This window comes from Camelus ferus, chromosome 24 (genome assembly GCF_009834535.1).
Source record: "Camelus ferus isolate YT-003-E chromosome 24, BCGSAC_Cfer_1.0, whole genome shotgun sequence".
NCBI classification, from domain to species: domain Eukaryota; kingdom Metazoa; phylum Chordata; class Mammalia; order Artiodactyla; family Camelidae; genus Camelus; species Camelus ferus.
The window spans coordinates 13,962,821-13,977,597 of record NC_045719.1 but is presented as its reverse complement, the minus strand read 5'-3'; the positions used below and the strand labels follow the sequence as shown (position 1 = coordinate 13,977,597).

At 35.8% G+C, this 14,777-nt stretch overlaps 1 long non-coding RNA gene across 4 annotated transcripts in view; it reads right to left on the bottom strand.

The window, feature by feature from the left end:
• The window catches only part of LOC106729909, a 327,331-nt gene that overhangs the window by 262,178 nt on the left and 50,376 nt on the right, over nucleotides 1-14,777 (bottom strand). For all 4 annotated transcript variants that reach the window (XR_004314883.1, XR_004314881.1, XR_004314882.1 and 1 more), the window contains one exon: nucleotides 6,304-6,437. This is a non-coding gene — a long non-coding RNA (uncharacterized LOC106729909). The remainder of the gene's footprint in view (nucleotides 1-6,303; nucleotides 6,438-14,777) is intronic.

Sequence of the window (14,777 nt, the reverse complement as noted above, 5' to 3'; positions counted from 1 at the left end):
TAAACCAGCATAAGGGCAATCCTTGGTCTCAGTCCCAAGTGAGTAGATTTCACCCAGGGAAGCTCCTGAGGAAGTTGCTAAGCAACACTGGGTGTGTTCTCTAACCCATTTCTTCTTTAGGGCCTATTTAAAGCTGGCAATCTTTCACATCATGCACTGTACTGATGGGTGCAATACTCCCAAGAGTATCATATACTAACTCTGGAACCCAAAGAAGCATAATAGGGGGATACACGTCTTTCATTATGGCATGAGGTACAAGAAATGAAAAAGTACTGATAATTCTTTTTGTCCTACCAAATATAATTTATGCAACTAGGATTTATGAGTGAGAATATTTTTCCTTTTTTCTTTGAGAGTAGCTTTCACCCCAAATCTGCACAATGCCTATTCTTTCAGCCAATTATTTCCAAATGTTATATTTGCCGCTTGATCTTTAGTAGAAAGAGCAATGAACGAAAAATCAGGACTCAGGATTTGAGTTTTCTTTTACTTTGAACTAGGGCAATAGTCACTCAGCTCCTCTGTGACTCGTTTTTTTTCTAAACATGGATAATGCAAATTAGTAACACCTACTGACCTATCTCATAATATTCTTGAAGAACTTAATTATTTCTTAATGTGTTAGAATATATATAACAATTATTACTACAGACTTATTTCATACAGCAAGAGGACCTGTTTAAATCTGTCAGGAACATAGGAAAAAGGAGCCATTTCACCTTAGCAGTGAAATTGTAGGTTTCCACTAGCAAATTAGTCAGAAGGAAGAAGAGTTAGGGAAACCCTGTAATTTATTGCTCAAACTGGGAAATTTGGGTAATAAAAGGGCTATTAATAATAACCCCAGGACAACAGATATAACTGGGCATTATACCAGGCAAACTGAGTTACGTGGTCACTCTAGACCTGGAACACTAGTCTTGAAGCGGCATTTACCTAGACTGTATAGCATTTTTACTGATTACGTGTCTGTTTTTTGTGACTGAGAAGAAGTGGACTGACAGAGATTTTCAGGCACATAGGGACTCCCAAAGAAAGGAAAACTGTTCAGAGTTAGATATGTAAAATTAATTATAGAAAAATAGATTACAAAACTGAGAAAAGATTTGAAAATTTGTGTATCTGGAGACTCCAAAGGAGAAAAAATATTTTAAAGCATTTAATTTTCATATTCTAGCAAAACTGAAAAGTCATGAAAAAAAAAGTGTGGTTTATTTTGCAGTCATTTGAAAAATTATACTTAAAATGGAGATAGGTGAGGATTATATTCCAGATTGCTTTATGCACCAAACATTATATTAATACATATATTTTAAAAGTTAGATTATAGGGAGAAAATACTCTAAAATTCTTCAAAAGATGATATACTTTATCAATGAGTACATAAAGGAGGACACTACATTATAATAATGGAAAGGAAGATGATTTTACATTATGAGTATCTTATTTAATCAATATGAACTGAAATAAGTGTTGCTTTCAAATTTTACAGAATAACTTAGAAAAATTATGTGACCAGTTAAAGCCAAACAACTAGTAAGTGACCAAATTAGGAATCAACTTAATTCTTGACACAAAATAGTCAATTACTGTGAAAAATAAACCATCAAACTGTGATCAATATTTGAATTGATAAATTATCCAAAATCATACAATGGGCTCCTGTATAGAATCAAAAATGAATAAAATACTACAGTACTCCAAAATACAATTAAATTGTCCAAAAGTAATATTGAACAGAAGAAGCCAGAGATGAACAATACAGTATAAACACATTTATATAAAGCTCAAAAATAGGCATCACTAAACTATAATGATTAATAATTCTTAATTAGGTATTAAGTGTGTAAGGGAAAAAATAACTGATTATCATAAAATTCAGAGTAATAAACTTTCCTATGAAGGCGGATTTAGCATGTTAAGTAGTATGTATTGGGCTTCTGAGGTGGTAGAAATGTTCTTTATTTTTATGTGGGTTATATTCATATACAAGTGTTTATTTGTTGAGAAATTATTAAACCATATTTTATGTTTTATATACTTCTCTGCATGTGTGTTATATCACAATGCGAAGTTTTATAGTTAGTAAGAGGAACTAATGGATATTTTTATGCCAATAAATGTTGAAAATTATTTGGAGAATTATATTTGTAGAAATATGAAATATATCAGAATTGACTGTAAAAGAAATAGAAAACCCAAAAGAATCATAACCATTAAAGAAAGCACATCTAAATTTTAGTGCTCCCTAAATGGTTTTAGAGAGTTCTACTAAGTATTAAATAAACAGATAAGCTCAATTTATACAACCATTTTTAGAGTAGAGAAAATCAGAAAGCACTTCCAAAGTATTTTATGAGAATAATAAAACCTTCATATCAAAATCAAAATCAAATAAGAACTAATAAAAAAATGAAAATTACAGACCTATACCACTTCTGAACATAAATATCTTAAACAAAGTGCTAGCAAATACAGAAAATTATAAAAAAGATAGTATACCATGATACAGTTGTGTTTATTCCATGATTCTATTTATAGAATATTCATGAAATGGCAAAATTATAGAAATGCAGAACATATTAGTGGTTGCCAGAGGTTAGAGACTGTGGTACATGAGTCGGATGTGGCTATGAAACGGTGACACAAGAATCCTTATGGTGATGTAACTGTTCTTATCTCGACTTTATCAATGTCCTTATCCTGGTTATGATATCACACTATAGTTTTGTAGGAGACCTCACTGGAGGTAACCAGGTAAAGAGTACATAGAAACTCTGTACTACTTCATACAACTGCAGGTAAATTAATAATCATCTCAATAAAAATAACTGAAAGAAGTATATTTACAATTGTTAAAAATAATAACTCTACCAGTTGAGCTTGTAGTCCACCTCAACTCTTCCTCCTCACCCATTCTGTCATCCTCCTACCTGTCTATCCATGCAAATCGCTGAATTTATTGCTTCCTTTTGAGGGGCAGGAGATAATGAGGTAAACATGACTATGCTTTTAAAAAAGAAAAACATAACTGCTTCTGTCTGATTATTCAAATTAGTTTATTCTTTTGCCTGTTCATTAAACTTAGTTTTAATATAATAAGACATAGCATAGACTTAGAATCTGAGTGATCATTGTGATGTAGATGTTTATCATAATTTTCTATTTCAAATACTTAGAATCTTGTAGACTTCTGGTTTTAAAGCATGGCAATTGATACTGATTTAAATAGAGGTATCTTTCCAAAAAATTTTGTATATACTTTCCATGCAACTATATATTTTTTAAAAGTTTTTCATTGCATAGTCTAGTAATTCATACTGATTTTTATTAGGAACATTTGTTACTGTTTTGAGTATATTTTTTCATTAATTAGCTTTTTTCTTTCCTCCTTTATAAAAGATACCAATATAATTTTAGTATACAGTTATTCATAAATGAATATAGTTCTGAATTCTGCTGAGAAACCCTCCATTGTGTTTTCACTGTATTCTTGAGTACATTTAATCCTAGCTTCTTGGAGGAAAATCAGACTGGGGTTCCAGTCACCAGAGGCAGTCCTAAAATTGTGAAGAAACAATAAAATTGGCATTTCTGATTCTCATCGACATCGTGCAGCTGTGTAGATAAATAAATCATATGGGGTAAATGTTTCCGTTCCATCTAATTGGACTGTACTCTTATAGACTAGCCATGCTATGCAAAAATAGTTATTGCTCTCTTATATCTTCATTTTCATCATCATCATCATCATCATCATCATCATCATCATCATCATATCTTATTCAGATGAGTTGATTAGAAAAACTCTAATGAGTTATAGGACTTGATATCATGCAAATGCACTTTTTCGCTAGCTGATGAGTTTATTCTCATCTTTCGCTTAAGAATACAAACTCATAACAAGGGTGAATCAAGCCTATGCATATGTAATGATGTAGAAATAGTTCCATTCTGTGTATGTGTGTATGTGTGTCTGCAGTTCTCTTGTCTATTTTTCTACAACTCTCTTTTCAATAAAAGTTGCTGTAAGTTTTTCTACTCTTAGACCAAAAAAAAAAAAAAAAAAAAACCATATCCCTTCATTATTAAAAAAGCTGGACATTATTTGGATTTTGGTTTATAATGACCTTTGAAAAGGATTTTGGAGAAATAATTTAAGATCATCATCAAATTCTGTAAAAGCTTCCATTTGAAATGTTAAAGCATTAATATGACATTAACATAAATGGGCTGTGGTGCCTCTCATACCTTGATGTATTTAAAATAATCAAATATCCTTTGACTACAAAGATCTACTTATTAAAATCATTAATATTACATATAGTGCATATAGGTAAAATTTGCACCAAAGCACTTCACAACTGAGATGGTGGAGAGTCTGAATTAAATATATGGAGGAAGTTATCTTAAATAATAATCATTTCAGAGTAGTAACCTCTCTAAAAATGATGGCTTAGAGCTTCCACATTTGGTATTCAGCAAGTAGTTAGCCTGTCAAAACTGCCAATGCTGACTGATAAATGTTCAAAAGACTCTACTGGAATATTGACAAACCCTCAACTTGTGTGTATTATGGAGATAAGAGGACTAAATTTATATTTACCCTAGCTCATAGCCCAGCCCTGAACTTTATAAAACAGAAAAGCTTTGTTAATAATTTTTCAGGATGATGAACACTCTGAATAAGAATACACACACACACACACACACACAAACACACATCACTCCATCATTTTTATCACAAAAGCATATGACTTTGTATCAATCAGGGTTCTACCACAGAAACAGAAGTTGTAGGATATTTATATTAAGAGATTTATTGCAAGGAATAGACTTATGAGATTGCAAGGGCTGGCAAAGCAAGTCTGTAATTTATAGGGCAGGCCTCTGGGAAAGGCAAGCTGGAATTCTTGGGGACAGGGAAATGGAAGCTACTATCCATAGGTAAAATTTCCTCTTAAGGAAAGCCTCAGTTTTGCCCTTACAGCCTGTCAACTGATTGGATCAGGCTCACCCAGTTTATCTAGGATAATCTCCCTTACTTAAAGTCAGTTGATTATTTAATCATACCTACAAAATCTCTACATCAGTATTTAGGTATTAGAACATAAAACTAACAATCAGGTGCACAGTTTAATGTTGTGGGTGTTTTGCTGCCTTTGACACTGTTATGATGTCGAATATTTAAGGTAATCACATCATAAATACAGTCCTTATGCTGGCTAATGTGGGTGAAATGCTAAATGTGTCAGTATACTGGCCATTCAAAAATTTATGACAGTGTCCAATAAACACTGCATCCTCTGAACCAAAAGTATTGTCAAAGCTCTTGAAGTTTTTCAGAGCATCTTCTCGCTGTACAATGAGAATCTCTAGAATCATTTACAATATTATTTGCACACTTTTCATAAACCAGGAAATAGTTCAGGTGGTGACATCTTTTCACATTGTCTCTCCTGATCTGCAAATTTCACCACCATGCTTTGCATACTGCTGTGCTATGATGTGTTTAAAGCATTAAACATAATAATTAATTAATCATTAACTAGCAGATTAAACAGTTTATATCACTTGTCTTACAGAGTGAGATTTTTATGCATTCTTAGAATGACATAAAGGTCTCTGTTGATTTCCTCATTTATCCTATGAACATTCATTGGACAAGGAGAAATTAAAAATTTCAATGAGAGAATAATTAAAGTAATGAGATCATGGTTAGATAGAGAAGGAGATGTAGGTTAAAGTGGACTTACTGACTTAGGAAACAGGTGATAAGATGAGAGAAAAGTAATTTATAATAATATTCAAGAGTGTAATAAGGAATCAGATATACTTCACTTTGAATTACACATGTGTCACTGAGTAACTGGCTTTGAACAAATAATATAATATATTTGTGGCTCTTTTTCTTCATCTGTAAATGGGCTTAATAACTCCCAATCATTTCTTTAATAAATGTTTAATAGAGCAAAACATGTGAATCAGGTACTACACTCTTCATTGCACACACAATATTGAATGAGATGGATACCCTCCGTTTCCCTACAGGTCCTGTATTCTAACCTGCAGGGCTAGCACCTAAGGAGATGCTGTCTGTAAAGCACTTAGTACCATGCCGGACTCACAGAAAATAACCAATGAATAGAAATTTTTACTATTACTATAATTATTTTTGGTAGCGGGGCATCATATATGTAATAACCACGGTTTTCCAGAGAGACACAGCCAATAGGGGATTTATTAATCCACTGGAGATTATTAAATTAATACGGAGATTTATTAAAGCCATTTACTTACATGGTCATGGAGGCTGATCTGCCATTTGCAAACTGGAGATCCAGGAAGTCTGGTGATACAGTTGGAAGGCTTGAAAGCCAGAGCCAATGGTGTAGATTCCACTCTGAGCCTGAAGGGCCTGAGAACCAGGAGACCTAAGGGCAGGGAAAAAATGGATATTTTAGTTCAACAGTCAGACAGAGAGTGAATTCAACTTTCTTCCGCCTTTTTGTTCTAATCGGACTCTCAGTGGATTGTATGATGCCCACCTACACTGCAGACGGCTATCTGCTTTATTCAGTCCACCAATTCAAATGCTAATCTCTTCCAGAAACATTTTCACAGACACATTCAGAAATAACGTTTAACCAGATACCTGGGCATCCCCTGGTCTAGTCAAGTTGACACATAAAATTAACCACCACAAATATGTATGAAATTACTGCAGGAGATAGCTGGAAATCTGTGGTCAGAGTGGAATACAGAAAATAGTGATGAAGACTTGAAATGTTGTGGGAGGTATCATTTGATTACAATATTTCAAAGACTATGAGACTAAAATATTAGAAATGGCATATATTGGATATTAAATTATCAATTAATAGTGGAAAAAATGGAGTCAGAGGGAGATCTTGGGAAAATATCTGGTTAAAGGCAATGGTAAATATAATAGAAAATAAACACCACAGACTGACACAAATAATCACACACTGGAACAAGAACAAACCAATAGTATTCTTAGTAATACTACAGAAATTCTAGGCTCTGAAAAAGGACAAGAGAAAATCAAGTTAAATATCGGAAAGTGGGAGCAATTTATCATTCTTATATTCATTGAACAAGCATTTTGTAAAGATATGCCATGTCTTCAGCAGTACATAAAGATTTTCCTAGGAAGTGATATTCATGGAATTAAAAATGAATTAAACTTATCCGTGGGAAGAGGAGGACAAAGGGTGTTCTAACAAAGAAAAAAAGAGACAGAGAGAAAATAGAGTGTATAAGCGTATAAAAGTATTTGCAATCTAGATGGAGGGGAGTGATTGATGGCATATGTAAGGATGAAGCTGGAAAGAGACATGGGGTAATATCAATAAGGATCTTGCAAATTCATTTTTTCTCAAATTGGGAAAACAGAAAGCCTTTCCAAAGAGTATATAGGCATTGGCAATTATTGATAAATCAATATTCAGATCTTTTACTTTCAAGGTCATTTTACAAAACTGATCTATTTGAGAAGAAGGCTGATACAATAAGCCCTACATAAGTGTTAGTGATCATTGAGTGCTATTGTTAACCAGAGACGGGCAAGGCTCACTGATGTTTTTCCCGATTTATTTTTATTAAGCATGCAGTTTTTCACTAAAAAAAAAAAAATAGATGATAGATAGATAGATAGATAGATAGAGATAGAGATATTTTCAAGAGCTAGTTGAGGACTTGGATCCATCCCAGTGTGCATAGTTGTGAGTCAGAATAAAGATTTCACAACTGTTTGGTTAATATAGACCTTACTAGATTACCAGAAAGGCACCCTAAAGGAATAAATGTGCTTTAATTGTCTTTATCTGGCCCTACACACAGCTGAATTCGCAAATAAGTCTGGCTGTAGATTTTGGCTGAGGAATTCAACCACTGATTGAATATGGCTAAAACTAGAAGGACGTATGATTTTGAGTCACTCTAGTCACACTGCCATACCGACAGGCTCCAAGGAAACAGCTCTGCTCATGTTTCTACACGTTCCTCTGACTTGGTTGATTGTTTCTCTGACTTGACTGGTTAACATGGAACTTCATCCGTTGTTGTGCAAATTTGCTTTTCACAAAAGCAACGAATGAAATATGCTGAACCAATACTCACTGCAGCATTAGGATCTATTGTTTGCTTCCTCTTAAAAAAATCAGCCAAATTACCCATTTAAATTATGACTGCTTTTCCATTGAGGACTTGTGACTTTGCTAAAGTAACATTTAATAGGCAGAACCCCCAAGATGGTGAAGGGTAGGTTCAACAAAAGACCACAGGGAAACTGAAATAGAACTGAAATAGAGCAGATTATTACTCCCAGGTCCTAGAGGAGATACACAGCCTGCCTTGAGGGGTCACATAGGGTGGTCAAGGTAGGGGACAGACAGAGAGTGAGTAGCAGTACCTGGGCGCATGCCTTTATTCAAGCCCACAGGTTAAGGGCTCTGGGGTTTCCAGGTTAAGCTGAGATTGGTCAATTCAAACCAAGAAAAGTGGGGTTTTGGTCGTCTCCAAGGGAGTCTTATCTAAGTGGCACAAGGAGAAGGAACGGGGGGCAGAAGACGCTGTCACCACAATGGGCACTGGGGGACTCCTATCAGGAACTTACATTTAGTTGTGACTCTGTGGGTTGTTTCCAGAACATGCATTCGTGGGAGAGGCCAGTGTCAGTTCAAGGTCCCTGCAGGCCACTAGCCACACAAAATGGATACTGAGGCAGCAGTATTATGGAGTAGGTTAACTGAACTCTCAACAGGACTATAGTAAGTTTTGCTATTTTCTGTACTTGTGTTTTTAAAATCGCTCATTAAGGGCACAGATGTCTAGCTCTTGACTCAAACTCATGCAGTGTGGGAAGCAGATTCATTAACAGAGACATGGTGACTGGGAACCATAATAGATATCCCTCGGCAGGGAAAAATGGAGGTGGAAGGAAGATTCTCTCCACAACAAAAATTACCCTTATAAAAACCCTGCTTCTACCTGTCCTTGGTCCAAGACAGTAATTTTAGACTAGAAAACGATGCCTATCCAGTTATTGCTGGATGGGTGTATCAGTGTTAAAAGCTACGGTATCACTTTGTCCTCCACACTGTGTGCCCTGAGTGAGTTAAGGGAGAGATTTCTTATAGGGGTCAGGGCCTCCTTGAGATCTTGGCTCAACTTCATTCTTTTGCTACAATATCCAGCCAAGTTCTTGTGTTTTACTATTATTTTGGAATTCAGGATAAAAGAACACATCGTAGACCTACAAGGAAATATTTGTGTCCCTTTGGTTTGTCACAGACAGTGTAGTCCTGACCATTTTACACTAACGGGTGTAACAGTCCCCCACTTTAAAATGAGTTTATTTACAATTGGGAATATAGTAAGATTTTTTAAAAAACATTTATGGAATGAATAAGTGATATATAAATGTCTCACTTTGTCATTTTGTCTCATTTGTCAATCACACATAAAAATGATTTTCAACTTATGTCACTACACTTTACTCTGTTTCACTCAGTTGCTCTAGTTGAACAGTTCTTGATAATTTTATACATTAGATGAGCTTGTGATGCTTTTAAAAATTTTAGACTGACCCTGGATATTCTAATATAAGGCTTTAGAGTAGAACCTAGGCTTTTTGTGCTTTAAAAAAATCTCCCCCAGGTTTTTCTGATATATAAACTTTGTCAGGAACTTTGCTAATGTAAGATAATTTGATTTTAATCAAACAAATGACATTAGTGTCCCAGAATGCATTGGCTTTTCTTAAACAAATTATGAAATGCTCACATTTCTGCCCATCAGTTTCCCTCCGTCTAGAAAGCCCTGATATGCTAATTAACTCATAATCATTTTTCATGAAATTAAATTTTTTTCTTATCATCCCTCTCACCCCCATCAGCAGGCAGAGTCAAGCACTTACTGTAATGGAAAGATCAGAAGCTTATTAAACATAGTGATTTGAACTCACATATTAGCATCTGTTCTTTCTCAAAATCTCACTGAGAGAACTATCAAGATATTTTTATAGGTATAAATCCACCAGAACAAAGACAAGGGAAAGAAGTAAACATTAGGAAGAAGACAATGCAATTTTGAATGCTGGAATGTAGACTGATGAGTGACAGCTGACTTAGAAGAATGGGCAAAGCTGACCCCCAGGAGTTTTTAAGGAAGGTGGGTACAGGAGCCTCAGAGGAAGCCTATGGTTCTTCAGGACCCTGGGTAGCTCAAGACTGGGAAGCAGCGAGAACTTTTACACTTGATTTGGGGTGAGCGAGGGGCAGGAAACAAGTGCACTGGTTAAGAATTTGTATTAGAAAGTTATTAGGCACCTAGAACCTCTCTCCAACTCCCTTCAGCCAGGTAACTACAGCTCTTTCTCCCTGGTGGCTGGGGGTTTAATGTCTGGAAAGTTTTAACTAAAGTGTCTTTGAACATGACAATGCTGGCCATTGAAACAAAAACAAATAAATTAAATAAAATCCACATATTAAAAGGTGAAACAACAGTTTTCAGCCTGAAAACAGCTAGGCTGATACTGCCTACCAGAGCTTGGAGGATTCTCTGCAGATTCTGACAGCTACTGAAAAAGACTAACAAGACTGCATACTGGGTAACCATCTCTCATAGCCAATCAACCACTCCAAATTACAGCTGAAGTGCATTTAACACGTATTTACTGAATTCCTTCTATGTGCACAGCACTGTTCAACGTGCTGGGAGTAAATGAATATCTATACTGAGATGATAGATAGATAGATAGATAGATAGATAGATAGATAGATAGATAGATAGATAGTGTATAGGTGTAATGTATATTCAAAAATCCCTGCCCTCATGGAGAGAATAATAAAAAGTAATAAAGTTCTCTTCTCTTACCTAATCATCTCACTCATTAAACTGTGGTCAGCTAACTTGTCAGTTTGCAAGTAGGATGAAATATCAGAGCTTTGACAGTTCTTGACTCCTGGCAGATGTTACCTTTCCTGCTATACCAAGACTAAACCAACAGAGCCTAGACTTATACAGACAGAGGGAACACATTTAATTAAAACTCCTTAGAGTTTATTGATATAGTTGTCAGAATCATCACTCCAAATGTATCCCTTTCTAATAGCTCTGAATCTATATAAACTGGCTATTAGAGTAGCAGCCATACTGGTAGCTTTTTCAGAGCACAAACTATACAATTTTGAAATTATACTAACCTCACAAAAAGTTATCACCTGCGGGTCTAGATTTTACTCTATAAGTCCAGCTGCACCTGGGTGATTGAGTCCCTCCTAAGACCAGTGAATATAAATATCAGTTCACTGTCTTAGTTTTATGCTCGAATATGCATTTTTTGCTTGAATAAGACAGGGGCATATAATTATGTATTTATAAATACATAATTATGTGTTATATATTTATAATATATAAATAAAAATAAATATATTATATATATGACACCCAGTTATAGATGGTGCTCTAGAATATGATAGTACATCAGGGCTCAGAGTTAATCCCTGCTTTGGCATGTTGAGTAGGAGTGACTGTAGTCAGTTAAGGCTTAGTGAGGAAAGGAATGTATGCAAATATTCCATCCCTGCAAAAACTGATACTTCATTCATGAGCTAATCGAGCAGGTAATGAGGTGTCAACAAAAAAACTGATATCCACAGGATAATATTTTTTCATCTGCTCATTGAAAGCCTCCTTTGCAACTTAGACTTGTGTTAAAAAATTACATGGAACAAAAAACATCACACTATAGGTCCATTCTGAGAGATCTGTCCATGTAATTCTTTCCCAGAACTCCTTGCCTTCAGTCTCCTATATTGTTCTTTTCAAGTCCCTGAACCTCTACCAAATGATTAGTCACCACTCATGAATAAAATTATATCTCCTTCCAGCCATCTCCACCAGAAATATCCTTTCTGGGAAGAGAGATGCTTCTTCCAGGAAAAATGAACGACTGAACATATCTCCTTAAGTTCTCTCCCTTTGAAAACTTTGCTTTTCCACTTTTATTTCAAGGTCATGTATTAGTGGGGCTGTCATGCTACAGGTCTCCAGTCAGCGTATCATTTGTTATCCAGGCTCGCAATTTTCCTCTTCAGTCAGTCAGTCAGAGGAGAATCCCCATGAGAAGAAAGGTGGAGACTGGGACTGGAGTGACAGTGGGGCAAGAGCAGTAACACTAGGGGTAACTGCGCCACATGCTCATGGAACTTTCCTCGCCTTAGTCTCCTACTGGAACCAAGTCCTCCACGTATCACTTCTACTTGATGACCGTGGGATGCTGGTCATTCTTGAATTAAGGCCAGTAGTTCCAATAACACCCCAGTGATTACTGGCAGCTTAGGTCACTTGGTCACCTGGTATTCGGTCACTTAGTTTCTACTAGGGACGAAGAGTAAAACCAAAGCCTGTTCCTTGAAAGGAGGGTAGTACTGAGGAGTAAATTTCTCCAAATCTTAAGGAAATTCTCTGTGAACCACTTATCTTGGGGTTAGCTTTTTTTTTCCTTAGAGGGCCAGATAGTAAATATTTTGGGTACATGGCCCATTCAGTCTCAGTCACAACAGCTCAATTTGGCCATTGCAGCACAAAAGAAAGTCGTCAAAGACAGTAAGTAAGTGAATGAGCATGGCTGTGTTCCAATACGATTATAAAATCAGGCAGATGTCCTGCAGGCTGTAAATTTATTGAGCTCTGCTCTTACTGGGGCTTGTCACTAATTCTACAGAGCATTCCAGTCTTCAACAAAAAACTTGAGTAAGTTTGGATTACTTGTTTACAGGGCCTTCTGGTTTACAGGGCCAAGTACCGAGCTGGTAGGTAGCATTGTGCTTGGAACAATGGAGAGCCTTCCCTTGTTTTGGACTTTATTCAAAACTGGCCATCATTGAGGTCATTTAACAAATGGGTCAAACCCAAATGTTTTTTCCCAAACCCAAAGGGTGCTCTATAAAGCAGTGTGCATCTTTCTTAGTTCTAGTGAGTATATTGTACTTTAGAGTGGATTTTCCAAGTGTCCTGGAACACCAGAAACACTGAAATGACACAGAGCTGGCAGATCCATTTGTTCACGGGATTTTCCCTATAACTCATGGCATATATGTATTATAAGCTATCCACACTGCTGTCACTTCTTGCTTACTGGATTCTATTAATATGATGTTATTGATGTAGCAGACCAAGGGTTAGTAAGATTCTTTTTTTTTTTTTTTGGTCTAAGAGTAGAAAAATTTCTACAGCAATTTTTTTTCTCTAAAGCATCAGAGAATAAATATCTTAGGGTTTGGGGGCCACATTTAGTTCCTGTCACATATTCATGTGCCTCTGTGTGTGTGTGTGTGTGTGTGTGTGTGTGTGTGTACAACCTTTTACAAGTGTAATAACCATATTTAGCCCACAGGCCTTACAAAAGTTTGGCTGAATTTGGCTAATGGACTATAGTTGTCAATCACTTTGGTAGCCCAATTTCATTTACTTTGAGAGTCTGGAAAAATCAAGGCTATGTAAAATTGAATTATGGCACAGATCCCAAAAACTGATTCAGCTCTAAAGCATAAGAACAAAGATATAATGGTATCTGTGTTGACTGAAAGCAAATTGCCTCTGTTGTTCTTTACCTTGTGTAGTAGAAACAAATATAACAGAGACAAAGGCCTTTACTGATTTCCAACCGCAGAGACAACAGAAAGAATAGACACTGTCGTGGTTATTTTTGTTTACATTCCCAATAAATACTGTCATTGTCCAAGATACATCTGTCTCTGCACAAACCAAACAGGTGAGTTAAATAGGGAAGTGACAGGAATCATCCCCTTGGTATCTTTCAAATCTTTGATGCTAGCCTCACACTCTGCAATCCCCCACGTATACAGCATTACTTTTCATCTATTATTTTGGAAGGAAACCAAAATTATAGGGCCTCCTAATGGAGAGTTTCTGTCCCAGAATTAATGTAGGAATTCTGATCATTGTTGAGTATATATTCGTTTATCCCCAGACACACATAAGACCACATTATCCTTGTGGTCTACAGTGGTACTGCTAATACTCCAAAGTTAGCATTAAGTCAGAATCAGTATTCAATCCTCCTCAAATAGTATGGATATTTTACTTTACTCAGTGCACAGTAAATCTGAAAAATATCTACAAGGGAAAGTTAAAAAAAGAAATTTAAAATACTTAAAGAACATTTTTATGACATTATCAGAGTTTCCTTACTCTCAAGTATACCCAGAGTACTTCAAAGCACTTGGATTTTGGGATTTGACACGGGTTTAGGAACTGGGGTACCAGACCATGATTATTGCAATGGCTCAAATCAGATGTCTGATTGGCGCACATGAAATATTTCCAGTCCACGAATTAAACAGGAACTTTCTGAGTAGCCATTAAATTTATCGCTAAGGACATCACGATCAACAATCACCAGTGAAGATTCATCTAGTTCAGACCATTCTGGTCTGAGTAGAGTATATGTACCTTTATCCCATAAATTAGAGCTGCTTCTTGATTGCTTCTAGCATCACTACTGAAAATAAATATCCATTTCATTAGCAGTACCTCTCACTGCCCCTTGGCCTGTAGAAATTAGCCATTACAACACTTAACAAAGATTCTGTTTCCGCTCTCACCAACATATTTCTGAAAGTCGGGGTGAAGAGACTTTCTTGTGGACTTTACCATTGGACCTAGATCGGGATGAGTGTACAGGTGTATTTACCTACCACATTACATCTGAAATTATTTTTTCC